The sequence below is a fragment of the Hyla sarda genome, chromosome 2 (genome assembly GCF_029499605.1).
Source record: "Hyla sarda isolate aHylSar1 chromosome 2, aHylSar1.hap1, whole genome shotgun sequence".
NCBI lineage: Eukaryota > Metazoa > Chordata > Amphibia > Anura > Hylidae > Hyla > Hyla sarda.
Genome location: NC_079190.1, coordinates 445,570,752 through 445,597,543, shown reverse-complemented (window position 1 = coordinate 445,597,543; position 26,792 = coordinate 445,570,752). Strand labels below are relative to the sequence as shown.

The 26,792-nt window shown below is 39.5% G+C and overlaps 1 protein-coding gene and 1 long non-coding RNA gene across 3 annotated transcripts in view; one reads left to right on the top strand and one right to left on the bottom strand.

The window, feature by feature from the left end:
• The window catches only part of EPHA6 (EPH receptor A6), a 1,030,110-nt gene that overhangs the window by 309,581 nt on the left and 693,737 nt on the right, over positions 1-26,792 (top strand). The gene's annotated exons all lie outside the window — the stretch shown is intronic.
• Positions 443-8,701, bottom strand: LOC130357027 (uncharacterized). Its single transcript, XR_008889072.1, has 3 exons — positions 8,593-8,701; positions 4,148-4,229; positions 443-562 (listed from the first exon to the last, which is right to left on the bottom strand). It is a non-coding gene; the product is annotated as an uncharacterized LOC130357027 (long non-coding RNA).

The window sequence follows — 26,792 nt, the reverse complement described above, 5'->3', positions numbered from 1 at the left end:
ACCAGTCCAACCTCCTTGATGGGTGTGGCGCTGTTTCTAAAAGGGATGTTCTTCTAATCCTTTATAAATCATTTAAAGGGGTACACCGCCCCTAGACATCTTATCCCAGATCCAAAGGATAGGGGATAAGATATCAGATCGCCGGGGTCCAGCCGCTGGGGACCCCCGCAATATAGCATCACCCACCTGTAACTGCTTCCGGAAGCGCTGGAGGTTCTCTGGCTAATTCCTCCCGACCACAGGGATGGAAGGGGGTGTGGCGGCCATATGTCATATTCCAGAATATACTGTAGATTTAATAGAAGGTGCTCCAGTTTTTGTGCCATAGGCAAAAAGTGCTCACAATATGCTGCTCTGAAGAATCAGGACCATCTATGTCAGTGGTCTCTAACTGAGGACCTCCAGATGTTGCAAAAAGACCACTGGTTTTGTATTCAATGATCTGGCAATTTATTGAATGGTCATCACTAAGCATGTACATCTGACTCAAGCTTCCCTTGACAACAGTAGGTGATGTGGGGGTTTAGAGCAATGTCAGACTGGGTTGAGTAGTTCGCTTTCCCTAGAACCAGAGTAAAAGAGAGACTTTAATTTTGTCCAAGACACTCCAAAACAGCTTGCTTAACATTCTAATCAAGTTTCATGCCTCCTTGTGAAAACAGACAGTAACCACTACTGTAACCGCCAAGCATAAGTGTCTCTAGCAAAGAAAGTCTTTATTTAAGGGGTAATCCAGTGGAAAACTATTTTCTTTTTTTTTTTTTTTTTAAATCAACTGGTGCTAGAAAGTTATACATATTTGTAAATTACTTCTATTAAAAAAAATGTATCCTTCCAGTACTTATCAGCTGCTGTATGCTCCACAAGAAGTTGTATAGTTCTTTACAGTCTGACCACAGTGCTTACTGCTGACACATCTGTCCATGTCAGGAACTGTCCAGAGTAGGTTTAACATGGTGATTTGTTCCTGTTCTTGACAGTTCCTGAAATGGACAGAGGTGGCAGCAGAGATCACTGTGGTCAGACTGAAAATAATCATACAACTTCCTCAGTAGTATACAGCAGCTGATAAGTACTGGAAGGATTAAGATTTTTAAATAGAAGTAATTTACAAATCTGTAAACATTTTTGGCACCAGTTGATTTGAAAAAAAAAAATGCTTTCCACCAGAGTACCCCTTTAAGACCGTATGCGCTTTTCTTGCCGTGGCATCTCCTCTAGTAAAATGTGTATGACCAGGCCATCTTATATCCAAATTAAGTATATACAAAATAAAAATAAACAGTGCTTAAAAGTTCTTCCAAAATACCACATAATGACAACTCTTTCCGAAGGGCCCTGCCAAAAGATTGTTTGATGGCGAGAAGGTTGTTAATCTTTGCTTTACTTCGATAAAAATAAAAATAAATCTGCTGCATTAATATATGTCATCTCTATGCAGCAACACCCATAAGACGAGAGTAATAACCCACCATTAACCTCAAATTACCGCACCGCCGCCGCTGCTTCATGTATAATCTGCGAGAGTGATGTCCCCAGCCACGAATGTTGGGATTAGTACTAATGGACGGATAAGCTCTCTCTTTCTACAAAGGTTTTATTTAAATTAGGGATTGGGAAGTCATCCATTTGCATAAATATTTTCCTTATTCACTAAAAAGTTGACATTAATGACATAAGTTGACATTATAATAGCCTTTCTGGATATTGCCTGTAATGGTATATACATCATTCAGATGCTATTACTTAAAGCCATTGCAGGAATGTGCCGCTTCCACTGGAAAATACAGCTAACCTTCTCTGGATAAAGTGATAACCTCATTTTAGTGAAATGAAAGCTGCAGAGAGATACATTATCTGTTTCCTGTAACTGTGTATCTCCAAGATGGAGTCAGTGGTAAAACTCATTACACACTCCACATTAACTTCATGCATCTCTTACCTTCAATTGATAATATGCGAAATAGAAATGGCTATTTTTGAAATGTATTCCTGAATGTATTTTTAAAATGCTAAATTTAGTGTTTCCTTTAAATGGAAAAAGCTGAATTTATTACATTTGGAATCGGCTCATGCAACTCATGCAAATGGATAATGTCGATTCTCACTGCCGTATTTGCTTTTCTGCTACTACTTTGAAAATGGTTTTGTTAGTTGAAAAATACAGTACTGTGTTCCTTCCGAAGAAGTTATGACTATGGCTTGTGGTATTACTAAAAATCCCATAGAAAGTGGTAACACCTGGAATTTTATCTGAATGAATCTGATTTGTGACCCTCTTTATAAGAAATTTGTCGCATAGAGAGCAAAGTTACGAAATGGTCTATGGGGAAACTCATGGTTCCACCAGCGACCCACTCTACAACTAAATTTGTTTCTGCTTCTGAAAATGTATCAAGCCTCATCCTAGAAGTCCCCTTTTACAGAATGGATAGTAATACAATTTTGCCATAAAGCCTTAACCTGACCGAGTTACATTTTTCTTTTCTATTATCTTTCCATATAGAGAGGGCTAAGACTAAACTAGTTAAAGCCAGCTCATTTTCTTTATGCTTGTAGTCGAGCATTGCCTCCAAAATTTGTTCATGGCTATCCATTATACAGGAGCCTTCTGTACATATAAAGATCCTTTAGGGTCCTGTAAGTTACAAAGTGGAGTCTCTAGGACACATCAGACATATTTTTTCAGCAAATTCTAAAGCGTTTGGAACAAATTGGGATCAAGGGAATTTTGAGGCCGAATCCCAAACCAATCCTGAACATTTTTTGTAGGATTCTGCCTTGTATGGGCAGGGAACAGTGATGCCCTAACTCACCAACAGCAGCTGTCCCTACCTATTTCCTATCCACCCTAAGTGATGCATCGACAACCAGGATGACAAACCCTCCCTGCTAAGTGCCGGAACAGCATTGTCAAAATAATAAAATACAAAAATAGTAGGAGTCGGAGAACAGCTGGAGACACAAAAACTAACAGAGATACACTAAGACACATGCACAAGGTTAAATCAATGTCAGTCTAGCCGAGGTCTGTACCAGGAGATGGCGGAGTACAAGAACGCAGAACAAGAGAAGAGTCAAGGGAAAAGCCAAAGATTATACAAGCAGGTATCCAGTAAGCAGGAGGTGTCAGCTAAGGTATAACCTTTTACAGACGCTGGACTGATCACTGCTCCTAGCTAATATAGGAAGGTGATACACCTTCCTGATAGGTATTAGAGCTAAAAAACCACACCCAGATGACACAGGTGAGCTCCCAGCAGCTCCAGCCCAACTAGAGTCATTTAGCTCTTTGTGTACGGCCAGAGCCAGATGTTAAAGATTCATTAGGGGGGTCCTGCAATGGACCAATCCAACACTGGGTACATTCTTTATAGCAATGGTATTCCCACTAATGACAGTGACACCCATAATCTCCTGAATGGCACCCTGGCACCCTGATTTCTATGGGACTTGGGTATAGAATAAGGCAGATACCCCCATTCATATCATGTAAAGGGACTTTAGTCAGAAGACCAAGCCACCTTCTATTTTTCAGTGGTTCAGGCCTCAAGTAGGTGCTTGTGAAGGTGGACAAGGGTCGTCAGAGGCACTTTGGTGCTCTGCAACTTGTGATGCACTATGTGTCCTGAAACATTTCTGTCATAACCAACATTCATTTTTTCTGGAATTTTTTGTACAGTTGTTTTTCTGTCTTATAAGATCAGCCAGGTTAGCCTCTGATTCTCACATGCACCAATAAACCTTGGACTTCCTTGACCCTCTCATAGGTTAACCAGTTGTCCTTCCTTTAACCACTGTTGTAAGATACTAACCACTGCACACCAGGAACGCCCATAAGACCTGCTCTTCTGACTCATCTAGCTATCAAAATTACTCAGATCCTTATCCTTTCATTTTTCCTGCTTTCAATGCATCTTCTTCAAGAACAGACTGTTCACTTGCGGCCTAATATGTACCGCCCCTTAATAGACGCTGTTGTGAGTCAATGTTGCTCACTTCACCTAATGTTATAGCTGATCGTTTTTTATGCTAACATATGGTCTAAGAAAAACTCAACCAAATGCTTTTCACCAACTAAAAATATGTAATTTCTGTTAAGCGAGGAATCAAGTCATTTTCCACTCACATATATTACTATAATTACCGGCATGGTTATTTTCAGGGGTTAATGCACTTCTGTCCTCTACTATTTTACAGGAGACACTATTTACAGGCATCAGCTTTACCTGTGGTATAAAAGATTTACTGATGATTATTTTGGAATTTGTTATTTTGCATATGAATAATAACTTCTCATAAATAGAAAAATGATGGCTATAAAATAGGTATAACAAAATCCTTTTAAGCCTATTTTATATCTTTATACATTGTTTACAAAACTGGCAAAATGTAATTGCTGGAATTACAGACTTTTCTTTAGTTTTATGTTTTTTTAATTACGTTCTCAAATACTTTAATAGAACACATTCTTACTTTAAAAGAGCCCCCCCACACACACACACACACGCACGCACGCGCTCACACACACACACACACACATACATACACACATAGATAAACACAAAGGTCAGAATAACAGGGGTCACATTTCCCCCTGTTTAACAGTAGTATTGATCAGACATCCTAACTGCCGCTCCATAATAAAGAACTTGTCTACCTCTTTCTGGCTCTTAGAGTTAGCCTTCCTTTGGCTACATCATTGGTTTGCTAAGACATCACTAACATATGGAATGAATGTTATCTCATGCCAGTTGTCTGTATTTCCCTATATTTTAAGATGGGTTGTGAAGCAATGGATGGTATTGTGTTTGAGTGGTACAGGGTGCTACTATTTTAGTGGTTCCGTGGCTGTCATTGTTATGGGGATCCTGTAGAATGCACTTTTTTTTAAAAGGGGTCCTCTTACAGTCACTTTTATGGTGTCTGTAACTGTTACAGGGGGTGTGTGTATCTCATGTATGTAATTTTAGTGTCTTTTAGTAGATTTAAGATTGTAGAACACAAATTACATGTTTAGTCTTGTTTTAAAAAATGTTGTAGACACCTATATTTTATTTAAAAAAAAAACTACAACAGCTATACAGGAGAAACACCCTCTAACTCTGATGTCAGATACCAGTGCTTAGGAGAGCTGCATACAGAGCCTTATATGTGTATATAATGTATAGAGGCTTATCCACTGTAGACCTTCCGTAGTACAGTAGAGATGTGCCATCTGTCATTGAATCACTCTTCCCTGCTAGCTCTGTCTCAGTCTACACTGCAAAGCTCACAAGGGACTTACTAAAAACAGGAAATGCCAAACTATTGTTTGGACACCATATATTTTTTTTTTACATGGACATTCGTATAAAAATTAAAAGCATACCAGTAAAATGTAAAAATAAATATTATGTATAACATGATTGAACATTGTAATGTATGTGTGATGCCATGTAGCTGTCACAGAGGTCCTGCGGCAGGCATTTCATGTTATAATTGTGTGATCATTCAGACTAAATGAAGGAGATAATTGCAGTAAATTGTTGTAAAATCATGTTAAAATGTATACATATATATAGCGATTTTAAGTAATTTACCTCAATTGCCTTACAGTTAGATGCACAGCCTGTTTAGTACTTTGGCACTCCAATGAGTTCTACACAAAAATAATAAAAAGATTTCCATCCATCGCACAGCCAAAGCTAAATAGAAAAAGTGTTGTAATGTTGCAGAAATGTATATAAAACAAGGTTAAAAAAAAAAGATAGAATGCAATATAAACAGAAGGATGATCACATTGACCATGTGATTATCATTAGTAAGCCGGCTTCATCCATGACTATGAGTCTATGGGGTCCTCTTGTAATATCTTATTTCATATATTCAGCATAAATGTTACCTGTGCTGTATGCATTTAAATATCAATGCAGGAGTAGAACTGAATTTATTTAGTGCTAGACCAGGCTTATAAATAAGTATATACATATACATAAATGTGTGATCTACCCATAAGCCTGTGCTGCTGCTTTACGGAATGTGTTCATGAAATTATATACTGTTTTATGTAGTAGTGGTTAAAATTCATGATGCAGGGACATGAGAAGGTTGTTCAATGAAGAGCTTAAGTTACAGTGTAGCAATACATGAGGCAAAAAATGAAAGTCATAAAGTGTGGAGTGTAGTACATGAATCATCCTCAAAATACCAAGCACTATCTATATTATGGCATTGATGCATGTAGAACATGGGGGAAAACAATTTATTTGTAAGAGGAGACTCACCTACCACTTTGGAGTCATCACTTTTGGCTAAATATACATTATAAATACCAAATAAAACAAACTAAATAAACACGCTGACGCTGTTACCTCTGCACGTTAAAGGGTTGATCTATCTCCACTGGGGCAATGTGGATCTCGTCTCATTCAAGATGTAAAAATTGCAAAAATCACACCTCAAGACAGTCCACACACCCCAAAAAACAAACTGCCCATAATTCTGTTAGGCTGGGTTCACACCACGTTTTTCAAATACGGTAACCGTATACGGTTTTCCGCAAAAAAACGTATACAACCGTATCCGAAACCGTATGCATAGAGAATGCATTGTAAACCGTATTCCAAATGTTGTGTACGGTTGCATCCGTTTTGCCTCGGATACAGTCTTGCCGATTTTTCAACCGTAGGCAAAAACGAGTTAACTAGGAATAGAAAAACAGTGCTAATTTCTTTCAAAAACAGCTCCCCGTCAGTCTCCAGGTTGTGTGTGGTATTACAACTTGACTCCATTCACTTCAGTCGAACTGAGCTGCAGAACCACACCCAACCTGGTGAAAGATGGGGAGTGGTTTTTGAAATAAATTAGCTCTGATTTTCTATTCCTGGATAACCCCTTTATTATACAAAGGCGCAGTACTTAGAGACAGGAAGAAAAAATAAGAAATGAGCATGTTTAAGTGTGCAGGACAGTCATTTAATATTTAAATAGAAAGGAGACACAGAAAAGTCCAAAACTTTGTGGTTCTGGATATTGGTTCACACATCCAATTTGATTAGAGTCCCAACGTGCGTTGATGATGGTGGGGCTGGATGATGATTTCTATGCCTTTTAGCAGAGGGAAGTGTCAGAAGGAGTTTCCTTCTTTGTATGGGTCAGCACACGAGGAGGACACTGCATTACTCATGTGTTCTACACCCCTATTGAGGCTCTCTGTAGGCCAAAAATAGCCTTTTTAATAGTGATTCGCTGCGAATATATTCAGAACAAACCAAATTTTTTCGGCAAATCGGGCAAATCCAATTTTTGAAAAATTCACCTATCTCTACATAATGTCCATCATATACAGAAGACATTACACTAATAAGAGTCCATACATTCATACCATTACATTAAGATTAACATTTTGACAGGAAACATAACAGGTTTATAATTATTAGCAAGGCAGATATTAACTTTGCTGGACCTATAATTGTAAGGGCGGGCTGCTTGTACAGGTGATAATTGTTGTACAAAGTGAAGATGGGGAAGAAATACACATCACTGGGGTTTAGGAGTAGTGTTGCTCGCAAATATTCGCAATTCGAATTTTATTTGCGAATATCGCATATTTGTGAATTCGCGAATATTTGGGAATATAGCACTATATATTCGAAATTACGAATATCCGCTTTTTTTTCACAATACACATCACAGTGATCATCCCTCTCTGCTTCCAGCTTGTGTGGTCTAAAGAAGGCTCTAATACTACTGTGTGAGACCGCCGGGTGAATATTCGCATATTCGAATATTCGCGAATATTGATCCCTCCCTTCTGCTGCTTCTATCAAGTTACACTGGTATACTTGCTATAAAGTTCATAAATTTTCACATATGCGAATTTACACATATGCGAAAAAAACATGAATATTATGAATATGCGAATTTAGCGAATATATGACAAATATTGGTCCATATATATTCGCAAAATATCGCGAATTCGAATATGGCCTATGCCGCTCCACACTATTTAGGGGATGAACTGAAGCCATGTGTCCTTTGACATCCCTATATAGATATATATATATATATATATATATATATATATATACGTTTTTTTTTCTGAACTTCCCTAGAGCCTATCTTTATTTTAGACACCTACTATAGAAAAGACATTGAACCTAGTATGTGATAGCACTTTGCCGTTATCACCCCTGTGCAGTGGGGATCCCAAATTGCAATGACAGGGGTATGACGTTTAATAAATATTCTGTAGGCATGAAGTGCTACTTATTACTTTATTGGGCCATTCCAGCTTAAAACACTTTTCCCCTATTCACAGGACAGGGAATAAGTGTCAGATCATGAGGGGGGGGGGGGGGTCTGACCACTTGGACCCTAGTTGCACATGTGCATTGCTGCTCCATTGTGTATGGTAGGGCTGGAGATAGCTGAGTACAGCAGCTGTTGCCCATGGGACCCAAAGCTGAAAGAATGAATTATGGCGGTATAGGACGTCCAAGGAGACAGGGCAATACAATATAAATATATAGTGCATCATAGGTAAATGATAAAATTGTACACACCACTACAGTAAAGGAAAATGTGACGCTTCCCATACCTGATACTTACATATACAGCTGTGAGACTGTCACACACTGTCAATAAGCAGATAATTGCCGTCCCGTATCACTGGTTAGAAGAGGATCCCAAAGTGTCACATCACTCAGTTATATGCTTCCTGTCATATAGATAAAGAACATGCAAATAAGGAAAAATGTAACTCACAACCAGACAGGGGAACACTAGATCATAATTTTTATCCTGACACATTCATATTTTATTAAATCTGGGATCAAATTTCTGCTATTATAGAAAGGAAATAAAGTTGGATCAATGGAAGTGTTGTCAGATTCTGTGCAAATGAATCTAAATGAAACATAAAGATTGGTCAAGTTTACTATAACTGCACTGTAACCACGATTGGATTGACATCGCTGGAGCTTGTAGGTTTTCTGGCTCCTTAGACTCCACTAATTTGGGATCTATTACATTCTACTGCTTTTTTTCTTGGACTTCCCTTGGTGTCTTCCTCCTATTACCACAGTATTGCCTTATTTACAGGCAAAATTACCCCAGGGATAAGTGTAGGCACATGCATTGACTGTATGCTGTAGAACAGTGTTTCCCAACTAGTGTTCTTCCGGTTGTTGCAAAATTACAACTCCCAGTATTCCTGGGCACATTTGGGGTTTTCAAAACCTGATAAACAAAAAAACTACTGGCACTATTAATTAATCCCCCTAGAGTGCGGTAAAAGATATTGGTTGTTCCTAATCAATTGTGTCTAAAATTTGGTGCATGTATAAAGAAAATGTAAACATTATAAAAGAAAAGGAAAAGGGTATAACAAGGAAGGGGTCAAAAGGCCTGGATAGAAAGCTCACAGAAATAAACCTGCAAAAATAGAAAATGCACAGCAATTAAAAAAAAGTGGAAGCAGAAGTTAACATCCGTGGAAAAAAACAAAAACAAAACAAAAATAAATAAACAAAAGAAAGCCAGCACTAATACCTAAAGAAGATTGCAGTGGGCTGAGGAGAAGCAATCATGGAGTGTGGAAAATTGGATGAAAGTGGTATTCAGAGATGAATCATCAATCTGCCTTAGCCAAGGAGTTTATACTGGAACTTTTAGAGGGGTACTCAAGTGGAATTTTTTTTTTAACCCCTTAAGGACCACAATTTTTTCCATTTTTGCACTTTCGTTTTTTCCTCCTCACCTTTTAAAAATCATAACCCTTTCAATGTTGCACCCAAACATCCATAAGATGGTTTATTTTTTGTGGTTTGTGCCACCAATTCTACTTTGCAGTGACATTAGTCATTTTACTCAAAAATCTATGGTGAAACGGAAAAAAAATAATTGTTCAACGAAATTGAAGAAAAAATGCCATTTTGTAATGTTGGGGGTTCTGTCTCTACACAGTACATTTTTCGTTAAAAATTACACCTTATCTTTATTCTGTAGGTCCATACGATTAAAATGATACCCTACTTATATAGGTTTGATTTTGTCGTACTTCTGGAAAAATTCATAACTACATGCAGGAAAATGTAAACGTTTACAATTGTCATCTTCTGACCCCTATAACTTTTTTATTTTATTTATGGGGCAGTACTAATTTTTTGTGCCATGATGTGAAGTTTTTAGCGGTACCATTTTTCTATTAATCGGACTTTTTGATCTCTTTTTATTCATTTTTTCATTTTATAAAAAATGACAAAAAATACGCTATTTTGGACTTTGGAATTTTTTTGCGCATACGCCATTGACCGTGCGGTTTAATTAATGATATATTTTTTATAGTTCGGACATTCGCAAATGCGGCGTTACCACATATGTTTATATTTATTTTAATTTACATTTTTATTTTCTTTATGGGAAAAAGGGGTTGATTCGGACTTTTATTAGGGAAAGGGTCAAATCACTTTTATGAACTTTTTTTTTTACACTTTTTTTTTGCTGTGTTATAGCTCCCATAGGGGGCTATAACACTGCACACACTGATCTTATACACTGATCACTGCAAAGCCATAGCTTTGCATTGTTCAATGTTATCAGCGGTTGATTGCTCAAGCCTGCATCTCAGGCTTGAAACAATCAAACGCCAAACGGACGCGCCGGAGGAAGGTAAGAGGACCTCCGCTCGTGCGCTAGCTGATCGGAACACCGCATTTTCACTGTGGTGGTTCAGATCAGCCCCGCTGAGCAGCCGGGAAACTTTTACTTTCATTTTAGATGCGGCGTTCAACTTTGAACGCCGCATCTAAAGGGTTAATAGCATGCGGCACCGCGATCGCTGCCATGCGCTATTAGCCCCGGGTCCTGGCATGAGTTGCATGCCGGGACCGACCCGATATACCATGGGGTCACCGTCATATCGCGAGAGCCGACCAAGCACGTAATTATACGGCGTGGCCCCACGTCATAGCAGGTTGGGCCTGGCCGGGACCCATGGCTAATAGCGTGCTGCACTGATCGCAGTACTGCGCGGTATTAAATGAAAGTAAACTACTCCTGGCTAGCTCAGTCGGCTATTCGGGACCGCTGCGGCGTTCCGAACAGCTGGAGGACACACGGAGGGTCCCTACCTGCCTCCTGCGTGTCCAATCGCTGAATGACTGCTCCGCACCTGAGATCCAGGCATGAGCAGTCAAGCGGCAGAATCATTGATCTATGTTATCCTATGGGGTAACAATGATCAATGTAAAAAAAAGTTAATAAAGATCATTTAACCCCTCCCATAATAAAATTTTGAATCACCCTCCTTTTCCCATAAAAAAAAAAAAACAGTGTACATAAAAATAAACACGTGATATTGCCACGTGTGAAAATGTCCGAATTTATAAAAATATATCGTTGATTAAACCGCACGATCAATGGTGTATGCGCAAAAAAATACCAAAGTCCAAAATAGCGTATTTTTGGTCACTATTTATATCATGAAAAAATTTATAAAAAGTGATCAAAAAGTCAGATCAATACAAAAATGGTACCACTAAAACGGTGCAAAAATGAGTCCTCATACCGCCCCGTAAGAAAAATAAAAAAAGTTATAGGGGTCAGAAGATGACAATTTTAAACATATAAATTTTCCTGCATGAAGTTATGATTTTTTCCAGAAGTACGACAAAATCAAACCTATATAAGTAGGGTATCATTTTAACGGTATGGACCTACAGAATAATGATAAGGTGTCATTTTTAAAAAAAAATTTACTGCGTAAAAAATTTACAAAATGGCGTTTTTTCTTAAATTTTGACGCACAATGATTTTATTTTCCATTTTGTTGTAGATTTTTGGGTAAAATTACTGATGTCATTACAAAGTAGAATTGGTGGCACAAAAAATAAGACATCATATGGATTTTTAGGTGCAAAATTGAAAGAATTAAGTTTTTTTTTTAAGGTAAGGAGGAAAAAACGAAAGTGCAAAAATGGAAAAACCCCGGGTCCTTAAGGCGTTAAATAGAAGTAATTAAAAAATCTGTTTAACTTTCTGGCACCAGTTGATTTTAAAAAAAAAATATGTGTTTTCTTTTAAGGCTAGGATTCCACTTGGTCTTTCTTCCTGCGTTTTTTTCACAGAAAAAAAATTCTAGAAAAAACATCAGTGCAATTTTTTTGTGTCTGACGTTTTTTCTGGAATTTTTTTTTTGCGTTTTTGCATTTGAGGGGAAATTGCATTTTTGGCTCTTTTGGCTTTTCTTTTCAAAATTTGTTGGATACCCAAAAAAATATCTAAAAAATGGATGCAGTAGGGATGGGAAATTTTTATTTTTTAAAACGAAATTTTAATACATTTTTAATCGTCTAACCATAGCGTCCACACCTAGGGCTCCGGGGTTTATAATACCAGCCATTGGAACCCCAGCAATATGACATATATATATATATATATATATATATATATATATATATTATCTTGTAAAGCAGCACCTCCTAATATCCAGATGGTTGGGGGCAAGCCCTTAAACCTCGGTGCTCCGGTCCTCTTTGAATATAAATAGATGTAGGCAGCACACCAAAATAGGTGAAAAAAAATCAAGTGCTTTATTCCAAGGAAAATTGACAACGTTTCAGCGATCTCACACCGCCATTTTCAATGGCGGTGTGAGATCGCTGAAATGTTGTCAATTTTCCTTGGAATAAAGCACTTGATTTTTTTCACCTATTTTGGTGTGCTGCCTACATCTATTTATATATATATACCATTTGGAAGCTAACATGGTGACGCAACCTTCATATTTAATGTTGTCTTAATATTGGGGTCTATCACTGGACATAAAACTAGGAATTTATTCTACAATCAGGTCAACTCTTGGTGAATGTAGATATGGTTATGAAATTTGTGTTATTCTGACAAAAGTCCCTGAGTGTTTCCCCTGAGGAAGCAGGCATATTGTGCATTCTAATTTACAAGCCTGCAGAATACAATTATTTCCATCACTACTTTATCCTTAAAACATAATAATAAAAACAGCCGGCAAAAATGCAAAAAGTTAAAGGGGTTATCCAGGCAAAACCTTTTTTTATATATATCAACTGGCTCCGGAAAGTTAAACAGATTTGTAAATTACTTCTATTAAAAAATCTTAATCCTTCCAATAGTTATTAGCTTCTTAAGTTTTCTGTCTAACTGCTCAATGATGATGTCACATCACGGGAGCTGTGCATGATGGGAGAATATCCCCATAGGAGCTCGACAGCTCCTGGGACGTGAGTCATCAGAAAGCAGTTAGACAGAAAACAGCAACTCAACTTCAGAAGCTAATAACTATTGGAAGGATTAAGATTTTTAAATAGAAGTCATTTACAAATCGGTTTACCTTTCCAGAGCCAGTTGATATATAAAAAAAAGGTTTTTGCTGGAATACCCCTTTAAAAAACACATTTCTTGGTGTTTTTTTTACTCCCATTGACCTCTTTGGGAGAAAAACGCCACAATTTGAGGGATAAAAACGCCATAGGCTCAGCATGCTGCGATTTTGCAAAACTGCCAAGGAGCTGAAAAAGAGTGAAAAAATGCCAAAAGATTTCTCATTAATTTACAGCTAACATCTGGCCGCAGCATTTTTTGACCAAAAAAACGCCATGTGGCAGAATTGGCGTTTTTCTTGGAGTTTTTACCAAAACAAAAAATAAGTGGAACTCTAGCCTAAGGCTTTTCTTCAAGTAAGTGATCCTGGCCAGCAAACATTCTGGATCCCCATCTGAATAAAATGTATTTGCTATGAAGTTAAAATGATAGGTGAGCGTCCCCTAAGTGTGGTTGCTCCATATTTTTTGCCAGGTGTTGTACTGTATATTAATCCCATTTTGATGCATTAAAACTTTTTTTTTTTTAATATCAACTGACTCCAGAAAGTTAAACAGATTTGTAAATTACTTCTACTAAAAAATAGTAATTTTCTGTCTGGCAACAGTGCTCTCTGCTGACATCTCTGCTTGTCTCGGGAACTGCACAGAGTAGAAGAGGTTTGCTATGGGGATTTGCTTCTAAACTGGGCGGTTCCCGAGACACGTGTCCTCAGAGAGCACTTAGACAGAAAAGAACAACTCAACTTCAGCAGCTCATAAGTACTGAAAGGATAAAAAAAAAATTAATAGAAGTAATTTACAAATCTGTTTAACTTTCTGGAGCCAGTATATATATATATATATATATATATATATATATATATATATAAGTTTTTTCCTGGATAACCCCTTTAATACATTTTGATTACGTCCTCCTATAGTGTCTTTTACTTGTATTTCAAATATATTGTGGAACTGAATGGCTGGCCGTCTCCTGTGTGACACTGTGCCGCTCTCGTGTGCTTTGGGCCGCCAGTACATTTGATGGAACACTGCATTTCTTTTTTTTTTTTTTTTTTTTTTTTTTTTTATCTTGGAGATGGACAACTAAACAGAAGAAAACACAGAGCACTGGGCACTGGCTGCCTTGTATGCCGGGAACGTCTGGAAGTGACAGTGTATATGATAGACAGTTAATCCCTGATTTTCCACTGTTCAGTGAAGCAGAAGAAAACACTCACCAGATCACACCGCTACTGCAGACACACAAAGCACCACCAGGTAACACAGGCCTAGGAGGTATACAGTTATATTAGCAAAATCCAGAAAGCGCAGGAATCACCCACTATATCAGTGCTCTCCAACCTGCGGACCTCCAGATGTTGTAAAACTACAATTCCCAGCATGCCCGGACAGCCAACGGCTGTCCGGGCATGCTGGGAGTTGTAGTTTTGCAACATCTGGAGGTCCGCAGGTTGAAGACCACTCCACTATATAGACATGTTAACAGCCCATAACATAGTCAATGGAGGAGATTTATTAATCTTTTTTACTTGTTATTGTTCTAATGTGCCTGTTGTTGTTGTTTTTTTTTTGTGTGCAATTCTAGTTTTTTTTTATTTCTTTTTTGTTAATTGCTTATTTTGTTATATCAGCAAAATCCAGAAAGCACAAAAATCACTCACTATAAAGACAAGCACCCAGCCCTTATCATAGACAATGGGGGAGATTCATAAATCTTTTTTACTGGTTATTGTTCTAATTAGTGTTGGGCGCGAATATTCGCATTTCAAATTTTTATCGCGAATATCGCAAGTTAGCGAATTCACGAATATTGCAAATATATTCGCTATTTATTCTAAATTGCGAAAATTCACTTTTTACCGCATATGCGCATATTCCTTCTTTTCACTTGTGGCCCAATTAGAATGATGCAAATACCCTTGTCAGAGGTTATCAACAACATCCCAAGCAACTAATAGTAAAGTTGCCCACCCCCTCACTGGTTTGTTCCTCGAATACGCGAATATGTGAATATTCACATATGCGAATATTTGCATATGCGAATATTTGCATATGCAAATATGACGAATACGTGGAATTCGCGAATATAGGATGAATATTCGTCTATATATTTGTGAAATATCGCAAATTCGAATATGGGCAATGCCAGTCATCATTAGTTCTAATATGTGTGCTTTGTTTTTTGAGCAATGCTGGATTTGCTTATTTTATTTTTTATTTTTTTTACTTACAATGTAAGGTATTTTTGAAGACTTGACAAAACGTAGACCACACTGTTGAGAAGTCATTTTGTTTTGGCGGACTTGACGCGTTATTTTTCACACATTGTGAAACTATATGATGAATTATGCACATGTCCGTGAAAAAAAAAAACCTGCAACAAAAGGGACTTTAAAAATAACTTACAAAAAAGTGATAAATCCCCCACCCTTTCTAATATCCATAATAAAAATAGTTTCCCAAAAAATACATTTGGTCCGAAATATTTTACCTTTACAGTATATTCAAGCCATATAAATCTGCTCTGATATACAGAGTTATACCTCTTCTATTTTTCTTTCCTAGTTGTGTCAGTCTTTACTGTAGTTCTGGAGTTTTATTTGTTCATCAAATAAATCACATGACTATCATATTTAAGTAATAATGTGCCCTGCTTTCTGCATACAAGGGTCACTTACTTGTCTGTCTCCACTGTCCACAGAGTTATGCCCCAGTAAAGTCCTGCAGTTTGTTCCCAGCATCGCGCAGTCAAGGCGGGGCCTCGCCGGCCGTCCGCCTCTGCCACGTCCTAAGTCCGCCCCCTTACTTAGCATAATCATTATCTTCAACTCCACGTCCTAGTGAAATGGAGTCACACGCCCCCTGAGCGCAGCGCTCTGTCTGTAGAGCGCATGCGTGGAAGTTTTTACCCAGCTCTCACGTCCTGATGATGTGAGAGCTGTGAGTCGGGAGATCTGCTCTGCACTGCATAACTGCGGCTTTTGTAAAGAGAATTTGTTTGGAATGGAAGTCGGGGGCCATGTGCGTTTACAAAGCCCCATGCTACCAGAACAATGGAACCCCCCACATGTGATCCTATTTTGGAAAATACACCCCCCCCCCAAATTTAATAAGGGGTGCAGTGAGCATTTACACCCCACTGGTGTTTGACAGATCTTTGGAACAGTGGGCTGTACTAATGAAAAATTATATTTGTCATTTTCATGGACCACTGTTCAAAAAAAATTGTCAGACATCTGTGGGGTGTAAATGCTCACTGCACCCCTTGTTACTTTCCTTGCGGGGTGTAGTTTCCAAAATGAGGTCACATGTCGGGGGGGGGTCCTCTGTTCTGGCACCATGGGGGCTTTGTAAACGCACACGGCCTTCAATTCCTGCTAAATTCTCTCTCCAAAAGCCCAAGGGAGCTCCTTCTCTTCTGAGCCCTGTAGTGAACCAACAGAGCACTTGGGGTATTTATATATTCAGAAGAAATGGTGTTAAAATTTTGGGGGGCTTTTTTCCTATTACCCCTTGTGAAAATGAAACATTTTGGATAACACCAGCATTTTAGTGAAAAAATAAAAAAATTCATGTTCAAGTCCAACTTTAACGAAAAGTCTACAAACACCTTTGGGGTGTTAAGGCTCACTATGCCCCCTGTTACATTCTGTAAGGGGTGTAGTTTTCAAAATGGGGTCACTTGTGGGTGTTTTTTTATTTTTTGCGTTTATGTCAGAACCGCTGTAACGATCAGCCACCCCTGTGCAAATCACCTCAAATGTACATAGTGCACTCTCACTCCTGAGCCTTTTTGTGTGCCTGCAGAGCAGTTTACTTCCACATATGGGGTATTTCCATACTCCAAGTATGGGGCAACACCAGCATGTTAGTGTAAAAAATTATTTTTTTTACAATAACATGCTGCAGTAGACCCCAACTTTACCTTTTCATAAGGGGTAAAAGGAGAATAAGCCCACCAAAATTTGGTAGGCAATTTCTCCTGAGAACGAAAATACCCCATATATGGCACTAAACTGTTGCCTTGAAATACGATAAGGCTCTGAAGTGAGAGTGCGCCATGCGCATTTGAGGCCTAAATTAGGGATTTGCATAGGGATGGACCCGTGTGCAAGAATTACACTTGCCTCAGATACTAAAATTACCCTACGGCAGTGGTTCCCAAACAGGGTGCCTGCAGCTGTTGCAAAACTCCCAGCATGCAGCAGATGGAGACTCCATTTTAGAAACAGTACCGTAAAAGATGTTTCTCATTTTTATTGGGCGGGGGGGGCTAACTGTGTAGGGGTTTGTCTATATGTAGTGCTTTACTTTTTATTTTGTGTAGTGTAGTGTTGTGTTTTTAGGGTACATTCACACGGGCGGGGGTTCACAGTGAATTTCCCGCTGGGAGTTTGAACTGCAGCGGAAATTTGCTGCTTCTCAAACTAGCAGTGAGAAACTCACTGTAAACCCGCCCGTGTGAATGTACCCTACATAGGCTACAACTCCCAGCCCTTTGGCTTTCCATGCATGCTGGGGGTTGTAGTTATGCAACATCTGGAGGCACACTGATTGCAAAACGCTGAGAGTTTGTTACTTAACTCTGTGTTTCGCAGCCAGTGTGCATCCAGCTGTTGCAAAACTACATCTCCCAGCATGTACGGTCAATCAGTGCATGCTGGGAGTTGTAGTTTGCAACAGCTGGAGGCACGCTGGTTAGGTAACAAAATCTCAGTGTTTCGCAACCAGTGTGCCTTCATCTGTTTCAAAAACCACAACTCTCAGCATGCAGTGACAGCTGAAGGGCATGCTGGGACTTGTAGTTATGCAACTACTACAACTTCCAGCATGCCCTTAGGCTGTACGTGCATGATGGGGGTTATAGTTATGCAACAGCTGGAGGCACACTGGTTGCAAAACTCTGAGATTTTGTAACAGAACTCAGTGTTTCACAACCAGTGTGCCTCCAGCTGTTGCAAAACTTCAACTCCCAGCATGTACGGTCTTTCAGTGCATGCTGGGAGTTGTAGTCTGCAACAGCTGGAGGCACACTGGTTGCAAAACACTGAGTTAGGTAACAAATTCTGTGTTTTGCAGCCAGTGTGCCTTCAGTTGTTGCAAAAATACAACTCTCAACATGCACTGACAGTCGAAGGGCATATTGGGACTTGTAGTTATGCAACAGCTGGAGACAGACTACTAAAACCCACAGCATGCCATTTGGGTATCCGTGCATACCTTTTGTGCATGCTTGGAGTTGTTGCTTAGCAACAGCAGGAGGCCAGCTTTAACTCCTGCTGCTGCTCCAGGATCCTCCTGCCGAATCCGCTCCTGGAGCCCCGATTCACCACCGATGCCAGGGATTGGGGGCCCCACAGGTACTGACTCCCGGCACCCACTCTAACCCTCTGGAATAGGGGCAGAGCAGGTGCCATTAGGGACACCCCCACAGCAGGAGTCCCGTTACCGGACGACGAATCAGGTCGAACCAGTGCCACTTCACTCCTGCTGCTAAAGGGTGATAGGCGATACCTTTGATGGCCCCTATCACCCTTTTTTCCCGGGTCACGGGGGACCTGATTGACCCGGAATTACCGCAAATCGCCAACATGGGGGGGGGGGGGTTGCACGGGGTGAATGATTTCGGCAGGCATCCTGGTCCGGTCCCCACCCAGCGATCCGCGGGGACCGGGATTCCTATGGACGTACAGGTATGCCCTGGGTCCTTAAGTACCAGGATGTCTGGGCGTACCTGTACACCCTTGGTCCTTGAGGGGTTAAAGGGGTACTCTGGTGGATTTTTTTTTTTTAAATCAACTTTACATATTTGTAAATTACTTCTATTAAAGTACTTATCAGCTGCTGTATGCTCCATAGGAAGTTATTTTATTTATTTATTTATTTTCTGTCTGAACACAGTGCTCTCTGCTGACACCTCTGTCCATGTCAGGAACTGTCCAGAGTAGGAGCAAATCCCCATAACAAACCTCTCCTGCTCTGGGCAGTTCCTAAAAATGGACAGAGGTGTCAGCAGAGAGTACTGTGGTCAGGCAGAAAAGAAATTCAAAAAGAGAAGAACTTCCCCTGTAGTATACAGCAGCTGATAAGTACTGGAAGGATTAAGATTTTTTAATAGAAGCAATTTACTAATCTGTTTAACTTTCTGGCACCAGTTGATAAAAAAAAAAAATTATATATATATATATGCTTTCCTCTGAAGTACCCCTTTAATGTTTCAGATGCCTTTTTTTTATTTCATGGTGCTACACTAGCTGTACAGTTAGTGTAGTTCATTATATAGTGTCTGTGCCTGTGTTTAATGGCTGGTCTTGCAATACAAAAGAAGTGTTGTCTCTGGCTTTTCCCAGGTTGCAATGCAGCCCGAGATATTACATCAGGTATTGAAAGGGAATCTTTCCTTGCTTCAATAGGTGGAGTTACTGCTGAATGGGAAGTAGATCATACTCCACAGGGCTGCAGGGGATTGTAGTTTCAAGGATATCACACATAAAAAGCAGCCTAGCTGTGCTGCAATGGGTGGGGTAACTGATAACTGTGAGGAAGAAAAGTGACCTCACACTTACATCAAAGAGATCTTGGGTCCTGTAGTTGGAGGAAGGGAACTCCAACAGGGAATAGCCAGTTCACAAAAAGAAAGCAGCAGCGTTATAGTGGACTCACAACATAGCCATTTAGCCCCAAGACAAGCACGGATCCTTTCTAAGCATGTCCGTTACTGTCTGGCAGGTAAATGCTAAAGTCACTTTATGTTGCATAACATATTTAAAGAAACAAGCTGATAGGTTGCTATGGGAATTGCTCCATTTTTCCTCTGCACAGATTTTAATAAATCTCCTCCATAGAATACAGACAATTTTATAAAAACAAATCACCAAAAGAAGACAGTACAATCTTAAAATATTAATGTAGAAGCATATAATGCATAGAAATATTTGTTCTGTTGAATAACATTGACCCATAAAATTAAATAAATACATAAATAATCAATAATCACAAAATAGTACTGGATTTTTATTTTTTATTTTTTTTAGGCATACCAGTCTAAAAGGTTTTGCCTCTCACACATGAGAAAGTTAAAAAAGCCTTTTGAGTGGTGACATTTTTTTATCATTCCTCACAATAACCAGTCTGGTTTGTTTTTTTGTATAACTGTTTATTTATAAACATTTACATTTTTTCCCCAGATATGCATACAGGTAGAATAAAAAATAACAATTCATAAATAGAAATAGGAATAAAAGCTGAGCACTGCCCTGCACTCATGTCCAACAGAGCATGCACTCGTATAGATGTGAAGTGTAACCACAGTCCTGCTTTGGATCCCCGCCAGGTGCTTGGCATTCAAGAGTAAGCAAAAGTCCACAATCAAGATTCCATTCATAGAAGCAAGGGACTCGGCAACTCGGGTACTGATAATCCAAATTCACAACTTCTTTATTACAAAGATATCAAGGATAAAAACATACAAGTGCAAAGACATAGCGGGGAGAGACAAGGGGCATTTATGGAGACATGGTGTCTAACAGCTGTTACGTGCCCATAATGCACTTTGTTGGACCACCTCCAGGAGAGGGCCAGGGCTTCATACAGGAGATTGCAGGGGGCCCCAGCGCTCAGATCCTCCGGGATCTAAAAGTTTTTATTCATGAGCCTACTCCTTTAAAGCATGTAATGGGAAAGTTAAAGATTTTAAGAAAGACAAAAAAAAAAGGCGGATAGATGCTGCATAACCCTGATCCTTCAAACTTAAATCTACTACATCTAAGGGGATCTGAAAGGGGTACTTCGCTGTTCAGCGTTTGAAACAAACTGTCCTGAATGCTGGCGCCGGCAGCTCGTGATGTCATAGCCCCACCCCCTCATGAAGACACGCCCCGCCCCTTCAATGCAAGCCTATGGGAGGGGGCGTGGCGGAAGTCACGCCCCCTCCCATAGACTTGCATTGAGGGGGCGGGGCGTGATGGCATGAGGGGGCGTGGCTATGGCATCACACGTACCGGGCGCCGGCTTCAGCGTTCGGAACAGTTTGTTCCAAGCAGCGGAGTACCCCTTTAAGGCTTCCAACTAATCATCCCACGGTTGCAATATCTTTAAAAAAAATTTGAAGTAATAGACCTTTTAAATAACTTTTAGGTCTCTTTGCAGACCCTGGAAAATGGAGATCATACAGCTGCACCTGGAGAGCCTGTGGCTCCTTAAAGGGGTACTCCGCCCCTAGACATCTTATCCCCTATCCAAAGGATAGGGGATAAGATGTCAGATCGCCGCGGTCCCGCTGCTGGGGACCCCCGGGATCGCCGCTGCAGCACCGCGCTATCATTGCTGCACAGAGCGAGTTCGCTCTGTGCGCAATGACGGGTGATACAGGGGACGGAGCAGCGTGACGTCATGGCTCCGCCCCTCGTGACATCACGGCCCGTCCCCTTAATGCAAGTCTATGGCAGGTGGCGTGACAACCGCCACGCCCCCTCCCATAGACTTGTATTGAGGGGGGGTGCGCCATGGCGTCACGAGGGGCGGAGCCATGACGTAACGATGCTCCGGCCCCTCTATTGCCCGTCATTATGTGCAGAGCGAACTCGCTCTGTGCAGTAATGATAGCGGGGTGCCGCAGCGGCGATCCCGGGGGTCCCCAGCGGGACCGCGGCGATCTGACATCTTATCCCCTATCCTTTGGAAAGGGGATAAGATGTCTAGGGGCAGAGTACCCCTTTAATATAGATCCAAAGCACCTCTGCTCAGTGCCAAATAATATTTCCATATCCTAAATATTAGATATATTGTTTCTTAGAAGCAAGAGCTTCCTGTGACATATAATTGTCTCTTCGATCTCCTCAATGCTCCCCCGATAAATTGTGGTTATAAACATATTATTGTATTGATTCTTCCCCTACTTTCTTTTCACAGTACAGTGCAAAACTTTACTCCAACAATGTGATTATTGATGTTGAGACAATACTAGAATCCCTATTTTTTTTAGCACTTTAGCAGATACCGACTGGCATTGAGAGCTGAGTGTTCTCATATTCATCTCTAGACACATCAAACTTGCTATGAAAAGTAAAACTTTTTTTTGTACTTTTTTTTTTTTTTGTACTTTTTTTCATTTTTTTTTTTACTTACTTAAATATGTCCAGTAGGTCCCTAGGATGTGAGTATGTAAATTGAGTGAGTGGAGCCCCGCCCCCTGTGCGTGATTCACTGAATTTAGCAGTGGATCTTCTGGGGGACATATCTCAGGACCTACTGGACATATATAAGTAAGTGACCCCTCATTGGACTCCTGTTCACAAACACTATAACCCAGTTTATTGGGTTTAGTGTGGGTGAACAGGCTGACAGTTTTCCCTTAACACAACACATGCCATCAAGTTGAAGGGGTATTCTGGAGCTGTAGAAAAAATGATATAGTGCCGGGGCCTTGGAAAAATGGAAAAAAAATATACTTACATACCTCCAATCCCTTGCACGTCTTTCTGCATTTATGATTCTTCGTCTTCTGGTTCCTCACCAGTCAATTCCTCTACTAGATTTTAAGACTAAACTTTACACTAAACTAAACTTTAAGAAATTCTCAGAGCAGGACCTGCCCGCTTAGTTAATCACTGGCTGCAGTGGTGTCCCATTTCTGGACCAGAGGGGTACAGATGTTGCTTACTTTGTCTTGCCATTGAACACAACACATTGAAAATCTCAAGTTAAAGTTTCCTACATTATTGTGTGTAACATGTAAATGTCATGTGAATGTTTGCTACCTTTGTATTCCCTTTAATGTCTAGATATCAGCGCAAACAGAAGGTAGGACATGAAGGCACCATGGTGCTCGAAATGTAAACCAGTTTGCTATACACTGAACCTAGTATCCTGTAACTATGGGAGATGGTTCCTTTTGTGTTGCACATTTTTAGGATTAATGTACGTCTTCACAAATATATAGCCATAAAAGTGAAGAGGGAAGAATAAAAATGCCTTTCACAGCAGTGCTGAAGACTTGGACTTTATTTTCATTACTGTAAATCAGGAAAATGATACTTTCCAGAAGCTGCACATTCATCACAATAACAAATATAGAATCCCCACCGGGCCCAGATCTCCCCCTGTGTCTGCCTGCTGGAGATCGCTACGTGAAAGCCTGTTCATTATACTGAAAGGCTATCTTTGATTTCCATAGCTCAGATCTATTGGATGTTGATGGAGGTTATCACTTTGCTGTTGGCAATTTATTTCACTCCTGTTATTATTTTATGCTATCAATGCAATTTAGAAGCTTCATACGTTATTGAGCTGAAACATTTCTGACTTTTATAAGAAATAATGTAATTATAATAGAGTACAAGAGGGATAGACACCGCCCTTGCAGTGGTTTTGGACTTTTCTTTCTTTTTTTTTTTTTTCTTTCTTATGGGTACTCCTGGTAGTTTCTGGTGCAAGGATACAAACATTTCTGCTGTGTTTGATTTTATATTTATTTAATTTTTTAACTTATTTGTTTTATTATTTTTGTGTTTATTTATTGATTTACTTATTTAATGTAAAATTTACATATTTAATGTAATAATGTACTTCATAATTTTTCTTTAATGTGTTAATTAAATCAAGTTATACTTTTAATTTAAGAATTAATTTAACTATATGAATTGTTACATAGCAAACTATCAATATAATATTATTGGAGACTATTTCCTCCCAGCACTGATTATACCATGAGTTACAATCAATAGTCTTTGAATATAATATTGACCATCAGAGATACAAGTAACTACCGTACATTAAAATCATTTGAGGTAAGACTTAGGTGTATACAGGTGTATATAGGTGTCAGTGTAAGTAAAATTAAATAATTCCAATATCTTACATAAACTATCAGATTTATCCACACGGTCTTCCTTTATGTACCTGTCGTTTCAGGTGACTTTTCAGAATAATCTGTCCTGTATGTGTACATGAGGCGTAGCACTATTTGCATATGCTATGTTTCCCTGCTTATTTTTCTAATGTGGTTCCAGCTCTAATTATTAGTCCTTTTTCAGCTAGTGAGTGGAGACAAGCTGCTATGATGCTTGCCATACATTTCAGACAGAGCAGAGGAGGTCTCCCATGCAGCAGCATAGAAGACCTTATAGAGTGGCAGTGGAAACTGTAAATCAAGCACTGGACATCCCACTAACTAGATCTTTCAACAGCTTTTCTGTGTCTCTCTATTTCACTTTCTTTCTCCATGTCACTGTGCAGCTCCCTTCTCCTCTCTCCCCCTTCCATAGACTACCTTGTGCAGGATGAAATCTCATATTTTAAAATTGATCTCTTGGAATGGATTTTAGCAGTTTATCAGAGTAAATGATGAGAAAATGGGGACTGATAAGTCTCTAATAAGATATATTACAAGACTATTGATACCCAGAAACTAGAAATAACCAGCATTGCCAGTTACCCAGCTTTCCCAGTCTCCTGAAACCCCATTAGTGATAGGCTGCTTGTCATCCCTGCACTCCTCATTGCGAGGTAATAATGTGCCTTATCCCTGCCCCTGTACTGATGTCTTCTCTTCCCCCCCCCCCCCTTACTTTTCTCTTAGCCGCAATAAATATTTTCCTCCCCACTTGCCTGTTTCCTCTCCCTGCCACTACATGCCACTACACAAAGGGGGAGATTTATCAAAACCTGTCCAAAGGAAAAGTTGCTGAGTTGCCCATAGCAACCAATTGGATTGCTTCTTTCATTTTTGAAAAGGCCTCTGAAAAGTGAAAGAAGCGATCTGATTGGTTGCTATGGGCAACTCAGCAACTTTTCCTCTGGACAGGTTTTATTAAATCTCCCCCAAAGTGTTCTCTGGACATGACTGCTGGACAGTTAAATCATACTTTACCTTGACGTTGGTCTAGCGCCAGGATGTTTAAAACTCCTGGGCAATCACAGCAGCCGAAGAGTAATGCAATCAGTAGATGCACTTGAAGGCCTATTGACTTGCTGTCTGAGCTCTGCTGTTTTAATCTCGGGCTGTGGAGATTGTCACATCCCTAAACTCTACTATATTTTTATTTGACATATTACTAATGTGTATCAAGTTTAATGTAAATATTTCCAGTTGGAAAGTTATGCTGGAGCATACATACATACACACATATGTTGAATTTTATATAATTTATTGAAAATATGTAAAAAAATGCAGTGACCATTAAAGTCTGTGAACAACACACAGAACCACCAAGAAGTGCCAGAAATATTATGGCAGCATGTTTTACTCTGGTAAAACCCATGTGACCCAATCCATAATATAAATTAGACTTTATGATAGATGGTGATTAATTACATGCTACATCCATACATGGCTATACGGAATAGATGAAACATTTGTCATGTTAAAAACAATGATGGATTAAATTATATAGTGTGTTATCTAGAGTCATTTCAATTGGGAATTGTCAATAAATTATAAATTTGGTCTCTGAAATGAAAAACTTGCTTTCATTGAGCTGACAAAAATTCCAGGAGAGCTGAATTCTTTTGCTTAGTCAAGATGTACAGTGGCCAAAAGAGCGACTTTTTCCATTTAAGTCTTTCCACACTTCAATAATTTCCAGACTACTAAAACTTTCAAACCAACATTGAATAATCCATCTGTATTCGGCACCTGCATTTTTTACAATAGGCTTCACATTATACATCACCCATTAGATTGACAACTTTTAATGACCTCCATGTGCTGCTCTTAGCCCTGCTCCCATGACACATAAGAAATTATATTTTTTCATTTATTCATATCCCTAGTCTATGTATGTTTTAGCTAATGTAATGAAACCATCGCAAAATCTGGCCTAGAAACAACTCACATTTCATGAATATATTACAGGGTGTAATCCGTTTAACCCCTTAACGACAATGGATTTATATTTATGCCTGTTGCCGACTCCCGTTATGTGAAGCGCACTCAGGAGCTGAGCGCGCTTCATACCAGGTGGGTCCCGGTTGCTATCGGCTACGGTTACTACCGGACATTGCCGATCGGGCTGATGTCCAGTATTAACCATTTAGACACCACGATCAGAGTAGATCAGAGTAGCATCTAAAACGGGAGAAAACACATGCTGTTTAGCTCAGTCGGCTGTTCGGGGCCACCATAGTGAAATTACGGCATCCCGAACTGCTGAGAGGACAGCGGGAGGGCCCTTAACTGCCTTCTTGCCGTCTGATCTGTCCCTCTATCCACCAGACAGGCTTTGCAGGCTGAAGCAATTGCACACAGATAACACTGACCAATGCAAATGGCATAGCATTGTTCAGTGTATGCAGTCTAAGGATTGCATGTAATAGTCCCCTATGGGGACTAAAGAAAAAGTGTAAAAAAAAAGAAAAGTTATTAAATAGGATTTAACCCCTAATAAAAGTTTGAATCCCCCCCCTTTGTTCCCATTACATAAAAATATATGCAAACAAAAACAGATA